This window comes from Propithecus coquereli, unplaced genomic scaffold (genome assembly GCF_000956105.1).
Source record: "Propithecus coquereli isolate 6110/MARCELLA unplaced genomic scaffold, Pcoq_1.0 Scaffold62, whole genome shotgun sequence".
Classification (NCBI taxonomy): domain Eukaryota; kingdom Metazoa; phylum Chordata; class Mammalia; order Primates; family Indriidae; genus Propithecus; species Propithecus coquereli.
In genome coordinates, this window is record NW_012152174.1 from 5079913 (window position 1) to 5103123 (window position 23211).

General features: G+C 44.7%; 1 protein-coding gene across 2 annotated transcripts in view; it reads right to left on the reverse strand.

Annotated features, from left to right (window-relative positions):
* The window catches only part of SEMA6A (sema domain, transmembrane domain (TM), and cytoplasmic domain, (semaphorin) 6A), a 125246-nt gene extending 114084 nt beyond the window's left edge, over nucleotides 1-11162 (reverse strand). For both annotated transcript variants that reach the window (XM_012659550.1, XM_012659549.1), the window contains exon 1: nucleotides 10401-11162. The gene's annotated coding sequence lies outside the window, so the exon portion shown is untranslated. The remainder of the gene's footprint in view (nucleotides 1-10400) is intronic.
* Between the last annotated feature and the right edge of the window lie 12049 nt (nucleotides 11163-23211).

Here is a 23211-nt window from a genome sequence, read left to right on the forward strand (position 1 = left end):
GGGTCCATGATACCGAATGTACAAATGCACGTTTTCCTTGCTTCTCGGAGCTCTGCGAAGGGAAGGCAGAGAAAGGCTGGGGGATAATTGAAGCCTATGGGTAAGCCAGACCACATGATCAAAAACTGCTGTGACACTTGAAAGTGTTTCTCCACAAGGAATTCCGGTGCCCAGAAGCCTGGTGAAGCCAGTAGCAATTAAGGCCATGTTATCCTTTTAATTTACTTCACATTATTGGCCTCTAAAATCAATCATTTAGTGTGGTTGGGTAAGGGAGGGGTCAACATAATAGGCACGTGCATTAAAAATGCTTGTTGATCTTACGCAAAAATTTTGGCAGGCTAGATCTGGGGAAATTTAAAACGGCTGCTTTGAAGCTCACCCTGAAATAAAAACTAGTCATTTTCTAGTAAAAAAAAAAAAGTGACTAATTTTCTAGATTAGTCCCACCATTTGTAATAAATTCAAAGTTTCTTCTTCTGAATCAGCCTGGATTTTCACTTGATGTTTTGCAGGTCTTGAATTCAGCACTGTTTGCTTCAAGTGTAAGATTATTTTATGTTTTAATCTACAAAGGAATCAAGTTGCTTGGCTTAGACTTGTAGGAGTCCTTGAAAGTCCACTTGAGAAAAGGGAACTAAAACACTGAGGAGTGGACCAGTATCTGTTACACAAGGCCAAATTTGCCTAACAAAAGCAAGCTGTGTCCTACATCACACACCAGGCACATAAATCACCAGAGTGTGCGTCTCTGCCTCTTGCAACAATTTACTCCCCAAATCTTTTCTTGACTGAGTCATATAATATATACACAACTGGAGAGCATTTTCTAATCAACCCTGAAGTCACAAACCTAAAAAAAAAATAGCAAAATATTAAAATTATTTTTAAAATGAAAAACATTCATACACTCAAGAGCCAACAAAGCAGTAGACCTATGGTCCAAAATGTGTTACCTTTTTCTTTTTTTTTTTTTTTTTGCAAAATACAGTAAAATGGTCTCAGTAATGAGTGTCAAACCTAAAAAACAAAGGTTAAACCTGAAGTAAAGCTCTAAATGTTTCCACTGCCAAAATAAAACATGATACAAAACACTCATGATGTCATTATATTTATTTAGCAATCTGCACAGCCAAAACCAAATTATGAAGCTGAAATTTTGAGCAAAGTTATGAATGCCCTCATTTACCTCCACATTTATGAATAGCCTTAATGAAGAGTTCGTATCCCTTTGCTTTCTTGTGGAAAGATGAAAGTGACATCAGCCCCCGGACTGTGATTTTTTTTACCAGCAGGACTGAGCAAGAGGCAAATCCTGGAGTAAATATCAGCTGGATGTGCACATAACAAGGTCCAGAGAGACACTCTCAGAAGTTGCCTCTTTTAATCCAACACTGAATTATAGGAGAAGCGGTTTTCAGTTTTTCAGAGCACAACTGCCAAAATAACTGCAAGGCTTGCAAGCCCTAGTATATCTCAAACCTTTCCCAAGACACCCCAACACTATCTGAGGCACTGAAACTATGGCAACCGAATAAGAAAGCAGCCTCCATGATTAATAGATGAAGATCCCAGCGACAGTGTCTAGCTAGGGCCATCATTCATGATGCAAGAAGAATTAGCACGGAATCCATCTCAAAAACCATTAACAAGTATTCTTCTTATAAAAAATCAACTCAGCTGCCATTCTGCTACATATACTGGAGTTTAGAATGCTGTAAACAATTTGGTTTCTATTTATCGCTCACTATGCAGGGATGAGAGTGTTCTTAGTAACTCAGATGCTCATGTTTTTAGAATAGTGAAAGGCTTTAATAGAACAGTTTTCCACCTGGGTATCCGAGGCCTAAGAACAAATGCATTCAAAAACCAAAATGTGTGAATGAAGCCATGTGGCTCTCTGGGGTAGAAAGGAGGAGGGACCGTTGTTAGAGTGTTTAGAGTGTTTTCTGTGGAATGTAATTTTTCATAAAGCATTCCATTTTCAGGAAAGGCACATTTCCATTCACCAGCTCAATCAGTATTCTCAGTTTCCTCATGCAAGGACAGTAGGAGTCTGGGGGAGGGGTGGGGAAGTGCTGGAGTCACTGCAATATTAATGAAAAGATTGAATACTCTCCTTAAGAAAAGAATCGGAAATAGGAAAAAGAAGAATGGATCCATCATGGAGAGCTTGTCTATAATGCTTTCAAATAACATTAAGCCATAAGTAATATATTCTTTATTTCTCCCCAGTCCCTAAAATGTTTATTTTCCAATGGCATGTTTTCATTGTATTTAATGCCAGATCCTGTCCCGTTCTATAAATGCTTCAAATCAAATCATGGCCAAAGGCTGGTCTTAGAGATGTGAGAGGGCACAAGAGCTAAGAGATGGGTAAACAGCACAAATTTTAGAGATTCTTCTGCTAATTTTTTTTAGTTGGCATGGATTGTCTGAGTTCAGTTTTTTACAGATGGCAATTATAGGTTAGTTAGAAATCACTAGAAAGCACCTAGGAATATTAAAGGAAAGCCTTGTGTCTCAAGGCCATATGTGGAAATAGCTATCACTAACAATACTTTCAAAGCAATAGTCCCCACACTGGCTGCTCGAAGGATGCAGCCCTTCCGTCTCTGGAGTATGTTTACTGCTGATGTACTTCACTCTCTATACCTCCCCTTCCCATTTAAAGAATTTGAGAATTTTTTTTCCCAAGATGAAAATAACTGTAATTCTAAGCCATGGGGGGATTTCTAGAAGACACAATGGCAGCAGGAGTCCAGGGAATTGTGGTGATGATATCAATTTATTTCCCCTTCTGCTGTGCCTTTTAGAAGTCAGATTTTTCTCACTAATAAGAACTTGTATGACTATCATTTGAATCAAATTTCAGGTTTTGTAGCAGTGTGTCTGTCAGTAGAGTAAGTGCTGTCTCTACTGGGCTCAGCCAACTATTCTGTACCTTTTGTGGGAAAGGTAGTAGTTTGCTTTTGCTGGGAGATTCACGCTCTCCCAAATTGACTTCAGGCTTGGCCAGGGAAGAGTGACTGGGTGGGCACATGGCCACCATGAAGACCCTCTTGCAGAAGTGCTAGCCCCAGCCTCCTGGAGGAGTCCAATCAGCAGCCCAGCTTCTCTCCTATGACAGGTGTGGTCCTTGGGAATTCAACTCACCCCTAAACAGTCATTATGGGCTGCTTTCAGATTCCAAAAGTGGGTGTAGATTGTGCATTTTATTTTTAAAACGTTAATAAGTGATAGCTATCATTTTCTTAAAACAACTATCCTTTGGGCTCTTATTTGATGTAAGGCCCGACACTGCTTGTTATTGTTTTATTTGTATAGTGGTTTTTTCCTTCCATGTCTTCGGTCTGATATTTCAGCTTCCAAAGTTAGGAAAAGAATCATCACTTCTGTCCGCCTGTAAGTGACTTGCTCACATGCTTCTCAGTTTAAAACCCATGACATTAAGGCCAGCTTATGGTGTGAATGTTCATTTCTAGTCCAAAGGTTGTTTTCCTTACATCATCTCTTTATGTTACAGATTTGTAGCTATTTCCTTTTGGTACTCTCCTCCCACAAAAACACTGTGTGCTTTTAAAAAATCCATTCCCAGGCCATTTTCCATGGCTACAGTCACCCAAACAAAAATAACACCTTATATCGAATGAGAGGTTGTTGCTTGCTCAGGCATTGTGTTGTGCATTTTACAGATGTTGTCACATTTACTGTTCTCAACGACCATCACATTACCATACTAGCATTTTACAAATGGAAACTGAAGCAGAGAAGTTAAGGAACTGGCTCAAAGTCACACTGTTAGTAAATGGCAAGGAAAAAAAAAAAAGATACAAATCCAAGTGTGTTGTCTGCCAAAAAAGCATGACCTCAGCATTGCCTCTAGAGCTGTCCACTACGTTACCTCCGACAGTTCCTCCACATTTATAAACTTCACACCACAAAATATAATGAATTTGCCCTGTTACAGCAAAGATCGAAACTTCTCTCCTGCTAATCCTGGTTCACCCTGACATGTCTGTTCTACATTAATGGTTACTTTGATGTGAACTACTTCAGAACTTAACTGAGCAAAAACAATTCTCTTACTTTTTAAATAATTCCTGGCAGAGTGCCACTCCATGACCTTGCCCGACTTAATGGTCATATTGAAAGCAGTCTTTACTTGATATGGTTGGCATTCTGATTAATAATGTTGCTATCCATGCTGTATGTGGGTTGTGCGTTTTCAATGAATTTGAAGATATTATTTAATTTTATAACGTGATTTACGCTAAAACTATATCAACAGAGAATAACCTTTTTTTTAATATTTAGAAGACAATGAAGTAGGATCTTTGTTACATCCAGGGTCTGGGGTGGGAGGGAAGAAGTTAGCATCAAACTTTCCAAATTTCCAGAGTATATGTTATATTTTATCAAATGCATTCACACTGATGATTTCATACTATTCTCCCAGAAATCCTATAAGGTAGGAAAAATACGTTTACTATTCACAATTTCGTTTAAAATAATGAAGCCTCAGAAGTTAAATGGTTTGTGCAAGGCAGTAACAGTCTAGAACCCAAGTCTTCCGACTGCAAGTGCAGGATCTTCAACAACAGTTATATCGTACTGATACAAGGCAGAAGCATGGATTAATAGGCATACTATATTCTCCAGATAGAAAGTTGAATTTTTAAAACTACTATGAACAAACGCCAAAAAAGCAAGAACGCTTTGTGGCCAGTGATTAGAATGCAGAGCAAAAGAGGCCAGGGTCAAAAGCTCAATCCTCATAAATGCTGGCTGTCTTCTTAGTCTGTTTCTTGGCAAGTTGAAATTACCTAACTTAGACTCCCTCCAGCTACAACCAGGTGTCTCACAGATGTGTGCTCCTGGCCACAGAAGAAGACTGGGTTAGACTGTGGGAATCAACAGGCTTCAATCCATCACCAAGACTGGGAAAACAACACACAGTGAATGTTCCACTAATGATGCATGACGCGTATCATCTATGTACACGGAAGACAGTACACACACACACACACACACACACACACACACACACACATTCATGCATGTGAAGCATCTCATTTGATAAGAACACCATATAGAAAAACGAGGGCAGACAAAAGAGATAAAATAAAGACTAGTTGTTTGCAAAAAGATTCACTGTTCATTTCTTCAACAAACACTTGTTATGGAGGCCCTATGATGTGCCAGGCACAGTTTTAGGTGCTGGAAATACAGCAGTGAATAAAACATAAAAGCGCCCATCATCATGGCATTATATTCTAGTGGAAGACAGAAAATCAACAAGGACAACATATAGTTTGTCAGACTGTGACAAGTGCAAAGGGAAAAATGAAGCCTGCTAAGGGGTGGGGAGTGCTAGGGAGGACAGGGTGAAGGAAATAAGGGGATAAAAGGCTTTGCAAGAAAGTGACATCTGAGCAGAAACCCACAGAATATGAGGAGCAAATCATATGCAGCTATTTGGGGAAAGAAGCACCCCAAACCCTGAAAGAGCAAGCGCAAAGTCCCTGCAAAGGATCCCAAGAATACACCATGCCTGGTACATGCAAGGAAGCTCACGGAGGAGTAGAGGTCAGATCATGGGGGGCTGCAGAGGCCATAGGCAAGACTTTGGTTTTTACTGGAACAAGATGGGAAAACATCTGAGCAGAGAAGTTATCTTATCTGGCTTAGTTGTTTTTTTTTTTTTTTAAAAAAAAACAGAACATTGCTGTTTTAGCTGCTATATTGCGAAAAGGCTATAGGGGGCCAAGAGCAGAAGCAGGGAGACTAGTTGGGAGGCTGGCAGGAAAACCCCTGCAGGAGAGGGCAGCGGCGTGGCCAATGTGAGGGCCACAGAGGTGGAAGACTTGGGGGAAGCCTGCATGTGCTCCGAAGGGGGAGCCAACAGCACTGCAGCCGCAATAAATGTGGCTGTGAGAGAGGAGAGTCAAGGAGAACTAGGTTTGGGGGCCAAACAACTCAAGGAATGGAATTGTCATTTACCATGATGGAAAAGATTATGAGAAAAGTAGATTTGGGGGAGAAAGATCCAGAATGAAGTTTTCTGAACAAAAGTCTGAGATGCCAGTAGGCATTGGATATTTGCGAGGTCCAGGAGAAAGGTCTGGGCTGAAGAGGTTATTTGGAAATCATCACCGAATTATAGTTTTATATGATGCTCTTCATTAGTATAATTGGAATTATTCTAATAAGAAAGCTTTGCAAGAGTTCATCTGTTTCACAAAGCAAGACACCCTTGTGAAGAGACTATATGTAAGAGTCCCATACTGAGTTCTCCTGATGGCCTTCTCCCCTTGAGGTTTGTGTGGTATGACATCTTATTTGCCCATTTCAAAGGGATTAAATGCCTCCCTCCTTTCCCTACCTTACCATATCCCCAAGAGGCAACCATGTGGTTGCCAGCAGAGAATATTCAGTTGCTCTTGCAGCACATTTTAAGGCAGAAGAGAAAAGCCTTCCTTCACTGTGGAATAGAAATATCTCAGAGACATCTTGGCTCCAGGGCACCCCAAGAAAGTGGGGGCACTGAATGGGAAGGCCCGCCAGATTGCTTCAAGGCTTTGCCCTCCTCTGGCATGCACAAATGCGTCTGCCATAACACACACACAGTGCCCACTAAATATGTCAAGAACCCCCACTCTGGGAGAGGGACAGTCAATTGTCTAAACCTAAAGAAGGGCGCGGGGAGGGGCCATGCAGAGACAGGCTTTCCTAAGCTTTACTCTGCACAAATGGCAGATGCCTAATTAAAGCATTTGCAATTAGTTTGGCTTGTTCTGTGAATCCTTCCTGCAAACAAATAAGATGGGGAGACTATATCGGTTCTTGGCAATCTAGTTCTAAAAAAACTTTTTGTCCCATCATCACTCTTTTGTCCTGCTCTGAAAAGAGCTGAACTACTATGTACATAGAGTAAACTATCTGACTTACCTCCTCGTTCAAAACAGTGTTTTTGCTTCCATTCACATGAGAGTGCAATCACCTATCTCCTTTTAAAGCATGAGTATTTTTGAATTTAATACAAGATTTTAATTTGGATGTCTTATTTTTATTCAATGAAGATAACAGCCTTCCTACTTCTTTGCTATCCTGATTTAAAAAACAGTAGACTTCACTAGTGCAATGTTACCCGCCTACTCAAAATGCAAATGCTGTATGTTTTAAATGACTGAAAAAGCATTCACTAAACTTTGAAAAAACTTGAGGGGTGTGTGTTTGTGTGTAAATAAAGAGTTGCCCTTATTGCCACTTTGTAATAACCACTTGCTTGAAGGCATAGATTCCCACCCCCCTCCTCCAGGAAAAATAAACAGGTCCACTATAAGTGGAGAAATGTGAACCATGTGTAACTATTTCTTTCATTCATTCATTCAACATTTACTTGAGTGCTCTATATAGGTTCTTACAGATTTTTAACCTATTCAAGCTTAGGTGTTTTATCCAATAAGTGCATTCTGCAGATGGCTCCTGAGATATGATTTTGGGTGTCTGCTTGACATTTGCATATGTGGATTATATGCATTATTGAGAATGTGGCACATCTCCAAAGGGTGATAACTAAAACCTAACACATGGGAAAGATTGTCACCCCACTAACACTGTAAATAAGAAACATAAAGTAGAATGCTTCTTTACATCAAGTTGAAAAAAAGACTCCTAACACAAAAGTGAGGTTTTAAATCTGATCATTCTTTTCTGCTTTAGACTAGTTTGCAAGATTCCTCATTCAAGAATGTCCTGAAACCAAAGTAATAACTGGGAGTGGGGGTTACTCAAGATTCAAATAAAAGTTACCATATAAACAAGCATGGGTAAACCAAATTCAAATAGCTAGTGCAATTATTTTTTTAATAGATAGTTTAGGTTAATAGGTGGAGACACGGTTCTGCCACTGTATTTAAGGTTAGGTTAATAATTAACTTTGGTGCCTGGAGTAGTTTAATCAAAGCTGACTGTAAATCATAAAACTGCTCCGTGCAGACTAAACACGGTATTAAAGTCATACAAAATGCTTGCAATCTTGACCTCTGGTAGCCATTTGGGTAAGGTGTAAAAAGTGTAGAGTATTTCCATTCACAATTGAACACAGACATCTTTGCTCTGTGGGGAAAAATCTAAATAAAGAATTAATGTATCCAGAACCACAAATCTTCCTCTGCCATCACAGTAGCAGACCATGGACTTTATGCTCAAGATGTGTGTATACCACGGGACGGAAGACTGACAATTAGCAGGATTATCCCAGGAAGACTTAAAAACCCAGCGCTGGGGGGCATTAAATAGCTTTTCTGAAACCTGCTGGCAAAACACTGCAACTGGGTTAAACGACTTTTCGGATATGAGGCAAAGAAAGTTGTGAATACACGTGAGATAGTGTGTGCTTCTGTGTGTGTATGTGTGTCCGCCTGCGCCTGTGTTTTAAACATTTCACGGATCGTATTCAGTACCAACCAGATTTCCACTAGGCATAAAAAAGGAGCGATCCCATTGCGGCTGTGCCTGGCCGCCACACTGCCACAGCAGTCACCTTTCTTTCAAAGACCGACGCGGAATGGCCGGCAGGGCTGACCACTGCGATACAGGCCCGGAGGCCGCCCCTGGCAGTGCTTGCACTGGCTGTGAAGACAGCGCCTCCAGTCTCCGTTCCTCCCCGAGCCACCCACACCTGGCTCTGCTTCGCTCCTCCCTGGACATCCGGCAGCTGAAAAACTGAGCGCAAGGTGCACAAGGCTCGGGATGCTGCGCTTGGAGCTGGTTGCTTGCAAACGAGCGAGTCCCCGCCAGTGTCGACACGCACCCTGCGACAGCCTCTGACCAGAGTGGCCGCGCCTGCATCCAGAGTCCGGCTTCAACACCCCCCAAGCCCCATCCATCTCTTCCCCGACTGGTCCAGCAAGTGCCGCGGGCCAGGAGGCGCCACTCTCCGATGGGCCGGCACCTAGTCCTAGCTGCATCCCGGGCTGTCCACATGATTTCCTCCGGGTCCAGGTTCCCACAGACTGCACTTGCGGAGCCCCAATCCCGTCGCGTCTGCTGCCCCTAGCTTTCAGAGAAACTTTCCAGAAGCGTCTGGTTCAGTGACCCCGGTGCCGTAAAGGGGGCGGAGGCGCTGGGCAGAGGGGCGGCGAGGGAGCGGGAAAGGCAGCGGAATCCTGTTTCCTTTCCCGACACCCGCAAGTCCAGGACCGCTTCCTGGCTCCCCCTGTGCCTCTCAGCTCGTGCGAGAAAGGAGGAGACCTCAGGATCCTGCTTTGCACCGTCTCCCATAGTCAGGAACTGAGAAAAACGCGGAGAATTAGGAGAAGAGACATTTCCCACCCCAGCAGGGTCAGGTAGGGTGGGTGGTTAATGCCTGACTTGCTCCCAGGAGACCTGCCCCTGTGGCAGCGCTCCAGGACACAGAGAGGAGTCAGGACAGAGCCCTAGTCGGAGTGGCAAACCCAGGGCCATCTCTAGCCAGGTCTCCCCACCCTTCCCCCTCCTGGGACACCTCCTTTCCAGAGAGGGACCAAGCAGACCTCGGAGGAGGACGCAGCATACGCCAGTCCCATCGTGGAGGGCTCGGTGCTTGAGGGGGACGCAGCTGCGCCGGACTGTGTCCTCGCCGCTCGGGTTGGGAGCTGTGACAGGGGACAGAACCCAGGGCGGGGGCGCCGCGCCACATCGAGAGGCCGCTCCTGGGCACTTATTCGAGCACAAAGCCCGGAACCTCTGGTGCCAGCAGCCACAGGAGCCAGGATCTCACCAAGAGGCAGGGCGCGCGGGTGCCCAGGGCCATTACAAGTTTCCCGCACTCCACGGAGCCCAGCCCAGACCCCGCGCTGACAACAAAAGATTCCCTTGGCTTCCACACCATCTCCGTGGAACTCCTTCTCCCGACCCAGAATCCAAACCTGGCGCTGGACGAAAACAGCGCTGTTCTACCCATCCCCCTACAGCCCTCGAGGGCAGAACCCTACCTACCCCTGCCTTCCATACCGGGACAGGGAGCTTCTGAGAATCCCACCCTCTCGGGCCCGCTCTACTCCCTGGTGGCCCGAGAGTGAGGATGAGCTTGGGGTCCCGCGTACACACACGCCCCCGGGTCGGGCAGCCATCCGCGCCGTCGCGGTCCGGGGCGGCGCCGGGCGTGTGCGCGACGCGGGTGGGGAAGCTCTCGACGCGGAGCCAGGCGGTCTCTGGGGCGCGGGGCGAAGAACAGCGGGCAGGGCTCACTGCTGCTCCCCCAGGACCCGGCAACGCTCGGGAGACAGAGACTCGAGACAAAATAAAACACAGACACCACAAAGCGGATAGCACGCGCTGGCCGCGGCCCCCGGACCCTCTGGCTGGAGCCCTGCTGCCCAGGAGGTGGGGCGCGCGGGGCGCCCGGGTCGTACCTTTTCGGTGCATCGACGGGCAGAAGGCCGGGGCTCGGAGCGGACTGGCACAGCGTGTATCCCATTTAGTAATCCATTATTGAGGGGCTCTCTCTGGGCCGCGAGCTGCGCTCTCTCCTTCGCAAGCCTTTGTCATTCCTACATGTGTGCTTGTCTCTTTGGGGGCAACGGGTCGCGGCGACTACTTTCTGGGATGCAAGCGCGCTGTGTTCATCTCCAATGACGGTCGGAGAGAGGCGAGGAAAAAAAGACGGCCAAAAAAAAAAAAAAAGAGGAAGAAGAAGAAAAAGGGAGAAAACCAACAAGGAAGACGGGAAAATGTTCAAGGAACTCTTCTCCAAATCCAAATTCCACTTGGATTCCACTCCGGTGAGTCCCCTTGGTGGTGTCTGCGCCGATTAACAAGTCATTTCAGGGCGGGGGGCGGGGTGGGGGCTGGGGCTGGGGCAGGGGTGCACGGCTCTGGTCCGGCTCCTCGGCCGGGAGCGCGGTGCCGCGGGTGTGGTGATGCTGGCCGCTGCCGCACGCTCTTACGCGGGCATCGCGGGCGGTCGGCACCGCGGAGGAGCGCCGCTGCTGCGTCCCGAGCGCCTGGGCAGCCGAGTGCGCTGGGAGCGGAGTTGGCTGCAGCCTCACCCCGTGCCGCTCACTACTCCTCTGTCACCGGAGAGGCCGCCGCTCCCGGGCGGAGCCAAGTCCCGGACTGGATTGCGCAGAGCGGACTCTCCTCCTGCAACCCCGCCTCTTTTGGCTGGCGTTTCCTCCGACCCAAAGGAGAGCTGTGGTGTGTGTGTGTGTGTGTGAGTGCGAGTGAGCGAGGCCAAGAGGCAGAACCTACGGGGTGTGGCTGCAGGTGGAGTCTTGGACCGACTGGGCAGCGCCGCTTCCTTCCACCACGATTCCGGGCCCCAAGACGCGCTCCGCGGAGGCCTGGCGGGGGCGACTCGGTCAGGAGCCCAGCCCTCACCTCCCCCACCCCCACATCTGCTCTAGCTAGGGGGAAAAAAAAATCCCGGACAGCATTGCTGAGTCCTGCCAAATCAGAAAAATAAATAAAAATAGACGTAGTGCAGGAGCAAGTTACAAGAAAGATTTTGTTGATCGATTTTCTTAAATGGAAAAGTTTGAAAGGATGAGGGTAAGTGAACGGCGAGCCTTTCTAATTCTGATTACTGTTGTCAAGAGGTAGATTCCAGAAGTGGTGGACGCTGTTCGTACCCAGATGAATTGGATAGAAGCCGGTGCCGTTTTAAAAATACACTTGGAAGATAAGAACACAGCTATTAGTTACGCACATACACACGTTAATAAACCATGTTAAGTAAGCAAATAAACTACAGTGCAGAGAATGGTGTTATTAACGACAGCGATCTGTTTTAAAACTTTAGTTTTTTAACGTACACAGTGTATGGACTGTTCTTGGAAATAAACTTCAGAAATAAGACGCAAACAATTCCAGTGAGAACCCAGCAGCTTCCCCGAAGAAGAAAATCGCAACTACTTCCAAGGCACTATTGTTACGATCACACGAAGAATAGCAGGCACGGCCTTCCTCCACCACTTGAACTTCCAATAGCCAAGAAGTCTTGCAGTTACAGGCTTGTGCCAACTCGTCGGGCCACACCACGTCCCCCTCCCCCGGCCGCTGCGCGCGCCCCGCAAGCGACTGCGCGCTGCGGCTGCTGCCCCCCAAGTGGGCTTCGCAGATGGTGCGACCACAGTCGCAGCCTTTAAAGAAAGTAACACCGGGCGGCTCAGCGGTTTTCGTAGAGATATTTGCTAGTCTCGGGTCGGCGGAGAAAAGCAAGTGGGGGAGGTCTCAGTCCTACTTAGGCCTAGTGCCCTCATATTAGAAACTGTACCTGTTCCCTAATTGGTGCTAGGGCCACTAATAAGTCCATGTTTCCTTTATTGCCGTTTTTGCATATACAGGTGTCTGCTAAAGAGGGTTCAAGAAGAATAAATGCATACGCGACAACACCCCTTTTCTTCCTTCACAAACCACCTGGAAAAGGTGGGGAGAACGGTAAGAAAAAAAGTCAACACCTCTGCTGTTCGTTAGAGATGCCAGCAGGGGTCGCTATTTCCACCTTTCCCGGGCGAAGGCCGCTACGGACCCCGGGTGGCGGGGGGCGCGGCCCGAGGTGCGCGCGCAGCCCTCTCGGCTCCGGGAGCCAGATCGGGGGAATAGTGTGGAGTGCAGGGCGGCAGGCTTGGCTGCGCGCTCCTACGGCTTGGGTGGGGACTGGCTCCTGGACGCCCCCGTAGCATCCCACGGGGTTCAGGGGAAAGGCTCTGTCGGCCAAGACGGCTCGATCCCCGGCTGCGCTATTTAACACCCAGATTTCGGCTGGTGACAGCAGAGTCAGTGTGAGCCGGGTCCCCTAGCTCCTCTGTGCGCTCTGGCGCGGGCCGCTATCCGGTGTCCGGCCCTGTGGCGCCCGGGGTTCTCTGTCCCGCACTCCACTCCACCCGGGTCGCCTAGGCGCCGCCTTTGCTCTCCGCCGCTGATTTACATGCTAATTGTGTCTGGGAAAAGTTCTTTAATTGGCAGAATTAGGCAGAGCAAACGAATTGTTTCACAGGCTGAACCAAATTAATTCCGGGTTTAGCTCCTTGCCTTGGAGAAACAAACAATTAAGTTGTCTTGTTTGCTTTATGGATATATTGCAAATGCCCCACATCGGGTTTCAGGATATTATTTAAAGGGAAATTATTTTCAGTATTAATACTTGCACGTTCAATTTGTAGTAATGCTGAGCTAAGAAGCAAGAGATTAAATTTACCTAATTTAAAATTATAGAGTACAAGAGAAAAAGAATTTTAGTTTATTTTTGCACGGTCAGGAAATACCACCCAGACTCTTCCTGGCAATTATTAGATCCTAAAATCTCACCATCCAATTAGACGCCTGTCGTCCTGAGCGCGTTATATTACATTTCCACCTGCCAGAAGAGAGATGTTCCAGGAGCTAGAAGATGAATCAGCTATCCAGAGGCTCCTGACACCCTCTTGGGAGCACCTGTGGGGAGACCAGGAGATGAAACTTCATGATGTCATTTCCCCTGGGTGGCCTCAGACTCAGTCCCAGAAGCCTGCCTCAACCGTTCAGTAAAACCGTTGCCCCTCCAAAGCCTTTGAAGTGTGCAATTCACCCTGTTTCTTTGGGAAAAGAAAGCCAATGGGAGTTAAAGAATTAGAGTTCGAGCTAGAAGGAAACTTCAGCCAGTTTTGTAGTTAAGTGACATAAAGTGGAGTGATTAAGGCCCTGGTCTCTGGAGACTGTCTGAGACTATGTAACTTACTAGCTGGTGATCTTGGGCAAGTCACTTATCTGTCTGAAGACCCAGTGGACTCACTTACAAATGGAATTCGTATATTCTATTCACTTCCCAGGGATCCTGTGGATTAAATTAGCTGGCGTTTGTGAATCTTGAGTCTAGGGCACACACTGCTCTGTAAAGTTTAACTAGCATCATTGTCATCCTTGCCATCCTCCACATCAATCTTGCAGTCACATTTTACAGGGTTCACAGACGGAAGCACAGAGGAAAGAAGTGGCTTGATTTGTGTCAATGATTGGGTCAGGGCTGGGAGCCACTTGTAGCAAATCCCCTTCAATAAATGCTTACATGACAATGTCCACTCTCCTCAAATCACCTGGAAAAAGTGTGGAGGAAGAGGAAAATAAAACAAAAAGATAAATTCACCTAGGATTCCTTTACAGACCACATCTAGCTGTCTGATCAGAATCTCTGCTTTGAGACAAAGAGGAGTCGTGAACTTGGGAGATGAAGGGTCTGCTGGTGCTTACTGCTCAGTTCCCTTGTGGGTGCAAGATCCCAGGGGACAGGCGGGGAGCACAGTTTGTACATTCAGGACATTATCATTCATGAAACTGACCTGTATCCTCAGAACCCTTCTCCAAAGTTCCCTCCACCTCTTTTCCTTAAATTAGTGGTTTTAAAATCCATTTGCACATTAGAATTACGAAGAGAGCTCTTAAATGACGCAAATCCCAGGCTCCAGAGATTCTGTTTGACCAGGTGAGAGTGGGACCTGGGCATCTGTACTTTTTAAAACTCCCCAGATGATTCTAATGTGCAGCCAGGGGTGAGAACCACTGTCACAATGAATCCCGGCTGTGTTCTAGAACGTTGCCTTTCCCCTGCCTTTTCTGGTGGGGCCTGTTTCTTCTCCTTCTTGCCCCTTTATCCCAGCGTTGGGAAGAGAGGCCCGCGTCCTCCCTGCTCCTCATGTTGCTTTCAGGCCATTTCTCCCCCTCTCAAAAACTCCCAGACCTTTGGCATCTGCACTGTACAAATATGTCGGTGCTATCATTCACAGACCTCATTTTATACCATTCTTCAAAGAGTTAGGGCCAGGCTTACTGTCCTCCTATCTGTCCCACTTGCTGTCGTCACTCATGGTAGTATTAGCATCCACCTAACCACTAACCCTCTGGCTTCTCAGTTTCTTATTTTCCTCTTCTACAGGCTTTTTCTACTCCTCTCTGCCACCCACTCCAGTGTTCATGCTGGGCTTTACTATCAGAAAATGCTCCATCTTCTAAATCACTAATTCTGACATCCCACTCTCCAATCACAACTTCCTCTCATCCCAGCTTCCTTGCTCACGCACTCCCTGCATTCACTCTGATTTCTTCAAGTTCTCCAGATTGTCAGTGTTGCCTCTCTCTCTCTCTTTCTCTCTCTCTCTCTCTCCCTGTCCACTCCCTCCTTTCATTCCCTCTCTATCCAGAATAGCTTCATAATAGCAATGTTCTCTCTCTCTCTCTCAAATACTTTCAATTCCTTTCCTCCTCTATCTTTTGGTCAACACCTATCTGACTAAAAGTTAGTCCTGAATTGTATAAACATCAGCCTTTGCTGCACTTGCACTGGGCAGCTCAATCCTGCTGGAAAACTCTTAGGTAAGTTGAGTTATCCAGATCAATTGGATCCTCAACCCTGCTGCACCATTGTCTTCCTTCTACCTCAGTTAGCCTCTAACTCTCTCCCCTTAATCAGATATTTCCCCCTTGGTGCCCTCTACTTCCCTGAAAAAACACAGTCTATCTGCAGGAACGTTTTTGCTTCTGTCCTCATGATGTTCTGAGTGTCTCCTCTAATGATGGAGGCAGCGTCTGGCCTCTAGTGTGAGACCAGTCCCTCCCCACGTTCCCAATTGTTCACACATGCTTAGAAATGCTGTGCTATTGTTCCCGGCCCCCTCCTGCATCTCCCCATCAGCATGTAAACAAGCTTCAGTCTTTCTCATCTTAGAAATAGCCCTCCTTGGATCCTTTGTTTCTTTCAAGCTACCCCCTTCTCTCTTCCAAAGCCAAATATCACCAGAGCTTGTTGATACCCACCCTTGCCACTTCCTCCTCTCATCTACTTATTCCTCAGCCTGGCTTCTGTTCCCAGCACTCCAGTGACAAGGCTCTTGCTAAAGTCTTCAATGACATCCATGACAGTAAGTCCAGAGGACATTTTAAGGTTTTCATTTTATTTGAATTCTCAGTGACAATGAACATGGCCACGCCCTCCCTTGTCAAATGCTCTCTGCTCTTCTCCCACTTCTCTTTTGTTTTTTTAACTTTGTTTCTCTTTTGAGGAAATCAAAAGATACAAAACTTTTCAAAGAATAATATAATAAACATCCCAATTTTCATCACTCAGAATTAAGAACTGTTAATATTTTGTTATATTTGTTTCCTGTCTTTATTTTAAGAAAGAAAACGTGGTGGATACAGCTTAACTTCCTTATAATTAACACGTCTTTCTCACTCCCATCCCTTCTTTTTCATAGGTAACATGATTTTGAGTTTTCTGTGCATCCTTACAGTTTGTTTCTGTGCTTTTACATATACCATATGTATCTGGAATAAATATATAGCAATGTTTTTGGTTGACTTTCCCCCAAAATTAACTTAAATACTATCCTGTTCTCTCTTGTCCTCCAATTCATTCTCCAAATTGTGGCCAAAGTGATCTTTGAAAGATGCATATCTGATCACATCAAGCCCGTGCTTAAAACACTTCAGAGGCAACCTTGGGCATTCTCAAACCTTAGTATAGCCTTCAAGGCTGTGCACAATTTTCTGGCCTACCTCTCTGGTCTCATCTCTGTCCTACTCCCAGCACTGTCTCCCTCTCTTGCAGCATCGTTGGTGTTTTCAGTTCCTGGAAAGCTCCATATTTCTCCTTTGCAACCACAAGCCTGTCCATGTGCTTCTGCCTGGAACACTGCAACTTTTCCTTCTCCCTCTTTACCTGGCTGACTCCTACTCTTCCTTCAAGTTTCAGCCTCAGTGTTCCTGCCGCAAGAAAGACTCCCCTGATACTCAAGAATAGGTCATACTCCCCATTATGTGTTCTCAAAGTACCCCGTGAATTTACTTCATAGTTATGTATCATATATTACAGCTAGAATTAATATCTAGTGCAATTATTTGTTGAGTGATTTTCTTTCCTGTTAGATCAGAACCTTCTCAAGTCTTGGGACTACATCTGTTTCTCTTCCGCAGCACCCAGCAGAGAGTGAGGGCTTGGTACATAAATGAGGGGATGAGTCAGTGAGTTCCTTTTCAAGGATTCAGTAAAATAAGGAATAGATCATTGGATGGAATAGGATCATTTAAAAAGGAATAAAAACCCACAGAAAGATATATCCTTCTTATTTTGAAATCCCAGTTCTAAAGATTAACAAAATTTAGGCTTTCTTCCAACACAGAACTTCCACTGTACAGTATCTAATTTGTTTTTCTGAATAAGGAAAAAAAAAGATTTATCGATATAAGTGATGAGTAAATACAATTACGAAAACAAGATGCTTGAAAATAAGATGCTATGAGAATATAAATATAACTCTAAAAGACCCGTGGAAGGAGATAAAACTGCAATTTGAATTCACTGGAAACAATGTAAGAGCATCTCCGAGGACCAGCTCGACCAGCAAGCTGGAGTTCGCTAACAGTGATTTACTGTCTGCCGAGCCATGAATAGCTTCACGGGTGGTGCCCCCTCTGTGTGTAACAATCATGCCACTGTACCACAGTGAAGCTGTGGCTCCATTCACTTCTGATATCAAATTATTGTTTGGGAAATTAGGAGAATGGCAGATTAGAAATAAGGTAATGAATGAACAATAAACGTTAAGTAAACCAGAACTCCATTTTTCCCCCCACAAAAGCTCTTTACATGTAGTTGAAATCTTCAGTTATATAATACAGAACAAAGACTGTTTTGGGCCTTATTTTCATCACTCTGTTCCAACATAACTTTTTAATTGCCCCTCCTACTGATATTTAGACTGAAAGATATCTTCTTGGATGTGAGTTTGTTTAAAAAAGTAGTTACTTAAATATAATTTATGCTTTTCATAACCAGATAAGCCAGTTGATTAAACACTACTTTGGAATTTGCTACTTGGCCAAAAGAACGATGAAAATTAAAATATACTTGCTTTTGAGAACTGCTTGCAAGGCCTTTGCTTCCAGGTAGCAGAAGGCCTGCTAGCGGAGGGGATTGTTCTGGCACGTGCTTAAATACGAAATTATGCTTCGATTTGTTCCAATTTTAGTTTTTAGATTATGTGGGAAAACTCTGTACTGATATCAACTGAAAGACTTTTTCCAGGCTGTTTATTATGATGAATGTGTATCTGAGTAATTTTATAACCAGAGAAATGGAGACAACCAAGGGTGTTCTGTTTGCTTTAACATTGAAACTTTAAAACAGAAGACAGCTGTTTTAAACATCTAAACTTAGGCTGGATAATTGCGGACAATGAATGTACTTTAAAAAAATGATATGCTTGGATCTAAAGTAGGTTTTAAAATGAAGTATGAAAAAATTCATTGAATATAAAATTATCCTCTGAAAACTCCCCTATATCTATTATTGTAAAATCTAAGGATGGTTTCCCAATGTCTTCACTCAGCTTTGGATTTTATGCCTGGGACAAGTGTCTAGTTAATTGTCCTATAAAAATACTGACAACATTTAACTCGTTAGATTTAAGAGTGTTTTCAGATGTAACTTTTATGCTGAAATGAGCTTAAATATTACATTTTAAAATAAATAACATATAATTTGGTACTTCCCAAAAGTTCCAGATGATTCAGTTACTGGTTACCAGTGTCTGATTTGTGTATCACTAAATAGACTACAAGTGGAACAACTGATGTCAGTTTCTTTGTGAAACCCTCTTAAAAACACCTTTGTTCATAACCAAGTACTTATGAATACAAACTAGAATGTTGCATTTTAACATTTAAACATTTAAACCCACACACCTGTTTTCTTAAGAAATACTGTATTGTGTCATGAACTGTATTATTAAGACTCTTATAAAACACACACGTTGATTTCCTCATAGTTCTCTCCCTTTCTTTCCATGCCTCAAAGCAATTGAGTCATTTCCTTTCTCCAAATAGCCATTTAAAGGTTTTTCTTCTGTTGAAGCAAACTTCTGAAAGTCCCTAACCCTCGCCTCCTCCTCACAATTACTGTTCCCTTCTATTCTCTGCCCTCTGAGCAAGATTGCAGACATGGAGTTTTGAATTATTATAGCTTCGTGTTTGCCTTGTTTTGCTAGATTCCCTTGTTTTCCTTAGATTTCCCCTTTTTGCTCAATTTTTCAGTCAACATATTATTTTTTTAGGTTACTTTTTTTTTTTGGTAAACTAGTTAGCTATTTTTCTTACAAAACACACCAAATAAACTGTCATGAGAACATTGTATGGCAGTATTAGTTCACTCACTGTGGACCAAGAATTAGGCTTAAACTTCAGGTTCCTACCAGAGCGTTACTGGGTGAAGGTGACTCAAGATGCAACGAGGCTTCACTTACCCTCATTGCTACTCCTGATCCTGTAACGTCATCCTGCCTGCCGTTCAGGCCGCACAACTTCCAGCCATCTTTGACTCCTGCCCTCTTCCCATTTGTCACATTCAAGTCATCAGCAAATCCTGCTGGCCTCCCTTCAGAATGGAGCTAGAATCTGCTCACACTTCATTTCCACCATTATTGCACTGGTCCAAGCCACCATCATTTTCACTGGGGGTTTCACAGTGGCCTCCCGACTGGTCTCCTTGCTTTTGAGCTTGCTTCCCTACAGTCTAGTCCCGACGAGAATAGCAGCCAGAATGACCCTTTAACTCATTCATTAAAACCTTGTCACTCTTCTGCTCAAAACCATCCCATGGTTTCTTTCCCACCTCCCTCAGAGTAAAAGCCAACGTCCATACCACCTGCCCCTCCTCCAGCTCCCTAGCTCCACCTTCTCCTCTTCCGCCCCTCACTCACTCCGCCCGGCCACCCTGCCTCCTGCCCATTCCCACCTCAGGCTCTTATTTCTCCCCCTTCCTGAAACACTCTTTCCTCGGATAGTCCCAGGGCTCACGCCCTCATCCCCTGCAGGCCCTTGCTCAAATGTCAATCTCTCCCTCACTCAGGCCTTCCCTGACCTCATATATAAAATAACAGCTTCTCATGCTTCTTCCTGCTCCCCTTCCCCTATTCTATTTTTCCTCCTAGCCCTTACTGCAGTCTGACCTTGTATATATTTACTTACTTGTAGAATGCCCGTCTCATACCACTGGGTCATAAGCTTCCTCAGGGCATGAACGGAGTCTTTCATTAGCCGCCATGTCCCCAGCAATTAGAATGGCACCTGGCACATCCCATACATGCTGTAAATATTTGCTGAGTGAGTGAGTGAATAACCACACCTTACCACATGTAAAAATGTCCATCACATTAGGGCCACTGGGTGTGTGTCCTATACACTAGGTAACGTTTAAAGCAAAGTGCATAACTTTCTGTCAAGATATGCTCCCAAACATACAGGTTTTTAAAATGTAATTTCTTTGTCTAATATTGCAGTAGGCAGCATGTGGTACTTTTTTAAAAATCCAATTTGCTTTTGGGCAGTGCCCATGGTTTAGTGGTGAGAGTAGGATTGAGTGTGCCGAGCCAAGGAGGCTCCAAATGAGAAGTGCCTGATACGGCTGAGGAGGATTTTTCTAACTTCCTGCTGGTTACTCCAGATGGTCACTCCCAAAGACCAAGAGTGATGGGAGAGCGAGCTTCACGGCACAACTCCCATCTAGACATCCTCGCTAGTCAGCTAGGGCTGCGGTAGCACAATACCGCAGACTGCATGGCTTCAACAACAGGACTTCATTTCCTCAAGGTTCTGGAGACTAGCAGTTCAACATCAAGGTCATCTGGGCTCTGGTGAGGTCTCTCTTTCTCTTGCTGGCTTACAGACCAACACCTTCTCACTATGTCCTCACCTGGCTTTCCCCTGATGCATGAGAGCAGAGAGAAAAAGAAAGGGAGGGAGGGAGAGATAGAGACAGAGAGAGAAAGAGACAGAGAGAGAGAGAGAGAGAGAGAGATCTGGTGTTTCTTCTTACAAGGACACTAACCCCATGGATTCAAGGCCCCACCCTTATGACATCATTATTTAACCTTAATTATTTCCTTCCTCCAAATACAGCCACCCTGGAGGTTAAAGCTTTAACATATGAAACTTGGGTGGACACAAACATTTAGTCCATAGCAGCGTCCAGAGGCTTATCTGAATCCTGTGAAACCTCATGCTCACTGTCCTCCAGGCCAGCTCACAGGAAGGAGGGGCCAGCAGGGCCAATGGGCTTGAATCTCACATTCAGGAAAGTTCTGAAATGATTGGTTGTGACCTTTTTTCCAAATAATGTTCACACATCCCATATACATAGAAAATATTATATGTACATATATGTACATAAAATATATAGAATGTATGTAAAACATACATAATATATACACAAAACATTGTATTTTTATTTTACAAATTAAATATTGCACAGATGCTTATAAGCCTATTATAGCACTTCTTCCATTTGTGTATAATGGAAGCTCTAGCGCCTCTCAGTGTCAGAGAGTCCCTGCCTTCTAGATTTGGGCCCAACATCCACCATGCTGGCCATCCCTATTAGTCTTGGTTATCACCCCCACATTGGCCTTTCCTGTCAGTGATTCTCCTGTGTTTTACTGTCCATTCAGCTCTGTGCTCCTTCCCCCCGACTGGATCTCCCACCTCTCTGCTCCCTTCCAAACCTCCTTTTTATGGTCTTTTTCTCTCCAGGACTTCTCCAGAATGAACAATGCCTCCCATATCCTCAGTGTTCACGGACTAGTCTTTCCACCTCCTGGTTCACCCCCACTATGGCAGACAAAAGGACCCCAGGCACTTTTTGGCCATTCTTGGATGATGAGGACTTCACCAGTTGTCAGGGTAGATGCAAAAACATGCAACCTGTTCCCCCAGGATGGGGTTCACAGGGAAGCCCCAACAGGAGCACAGAGATCCTGTTCTATAAAATGAGGAGCTCTGCTGAGATATAGTTTGGTGCGTAGGAGGGCAGCATGTGTGGTGAAGGAGCACAAGCTGGGGACCCAGAAAACTCGGGTGAGCCAGGCAATCCTCAACCTTACTCTTTTTTCCTGAGATTACATATCTGAAATCTGCCTGCAAAGTGCTGCTCACAAAAAGAACCTCAGACAACAAACACGGCAAGCATGCTCTGGAAGCTGCATGGCAGAATGCATAACTTTCCCACCAAGTGTCCCAGAGCCTTCCAGAGTAATTTAGGCCTGGAGCTGGCCTTACAGAGTGACTGTGAAAGAGCCCGTGATTGAAGCTCACATTCATTCCCTTGGAATCAAACTTGGGTGTGGGCATCAGGGTGCCAGCCACAAAGACATCTCCCAACTTTCTTTGACAATGAATTTGGGACAAAGACTCTATGATAGAAAATATGCAAGAAAAAAAAATAGCGATGATGGAAAAGAGAAGATAAACTGAAACATGCAAAGTTTTAAAAAGGACAAAAGGAGGAAAGCAGCATCCTTCAGGGGTGAAATCTTCCCTGAACACTGAAAATGGTCATGTGGATACTTTTCTAAGAGCTTTGCAAGGATGAACCCATTTAGACTTTATAATGATTCTAGTATGTGAGTAGTTTTATTATCTTCATTCAACAGGCAAGGTAAATGAGGAAAGCAGAGATTACGGCGACTTGGCCAAAGTTTTATAGTTGTGAAGTGGCTGGGGCAGATGGGCATCTGCCCACCTACTGCACTGCACAGTCAGGCAAGGGAAGTGTGTATGTTATGTGCAGGTCCTTATTTCGGCCCTTTTGAAAAATACCTGGAAGTCCATTTTGCTTCAAAATGTGCATAATATTATGGAGAATTTTTCTCTAACACAATTTCAAAAAATTGTTTATATTTAAATGTGTGTTTATTCAACCAAAAACCAAATTATAGGAAAATCTTAATTATAAAAGAGATTTATTTCAAAGTATTACAGGGGTACAAATATTTTTGTTTACATGGATCACTTTTATAATGCTTGAGTCATGGTTATAAGTGTGCCCATAGTCCAGATAGTGTTCACTCTACCCGTTAGGTAGGTTTTCGTCCATCCCCTCCTCCCTCCCCCCTTTTGATTTCTGTTAAGTTTTACTTCCCTCTAAGCACATGTGTACTCTTCAGTTAGTTCCAATCTAATAGGGAGTATATGTAGTCTTTGTTTTTCCATTCTTTAGATACTTCACTTAGGTTAGTTGTCTCCAGTTTCATCCAAATTGTTGCAAAAGGCATTAAGTCATCCTTCTTCGTGGCTGAGTAGTATTCCATATTTTATGGAATATACCACATTTTATTAATTCACTCATGAATTGATGGGCACTTGGGTTGATTCCACATCTTTGCAATTGTGAATTGTGCTATAATAAACATCCAAGGACAG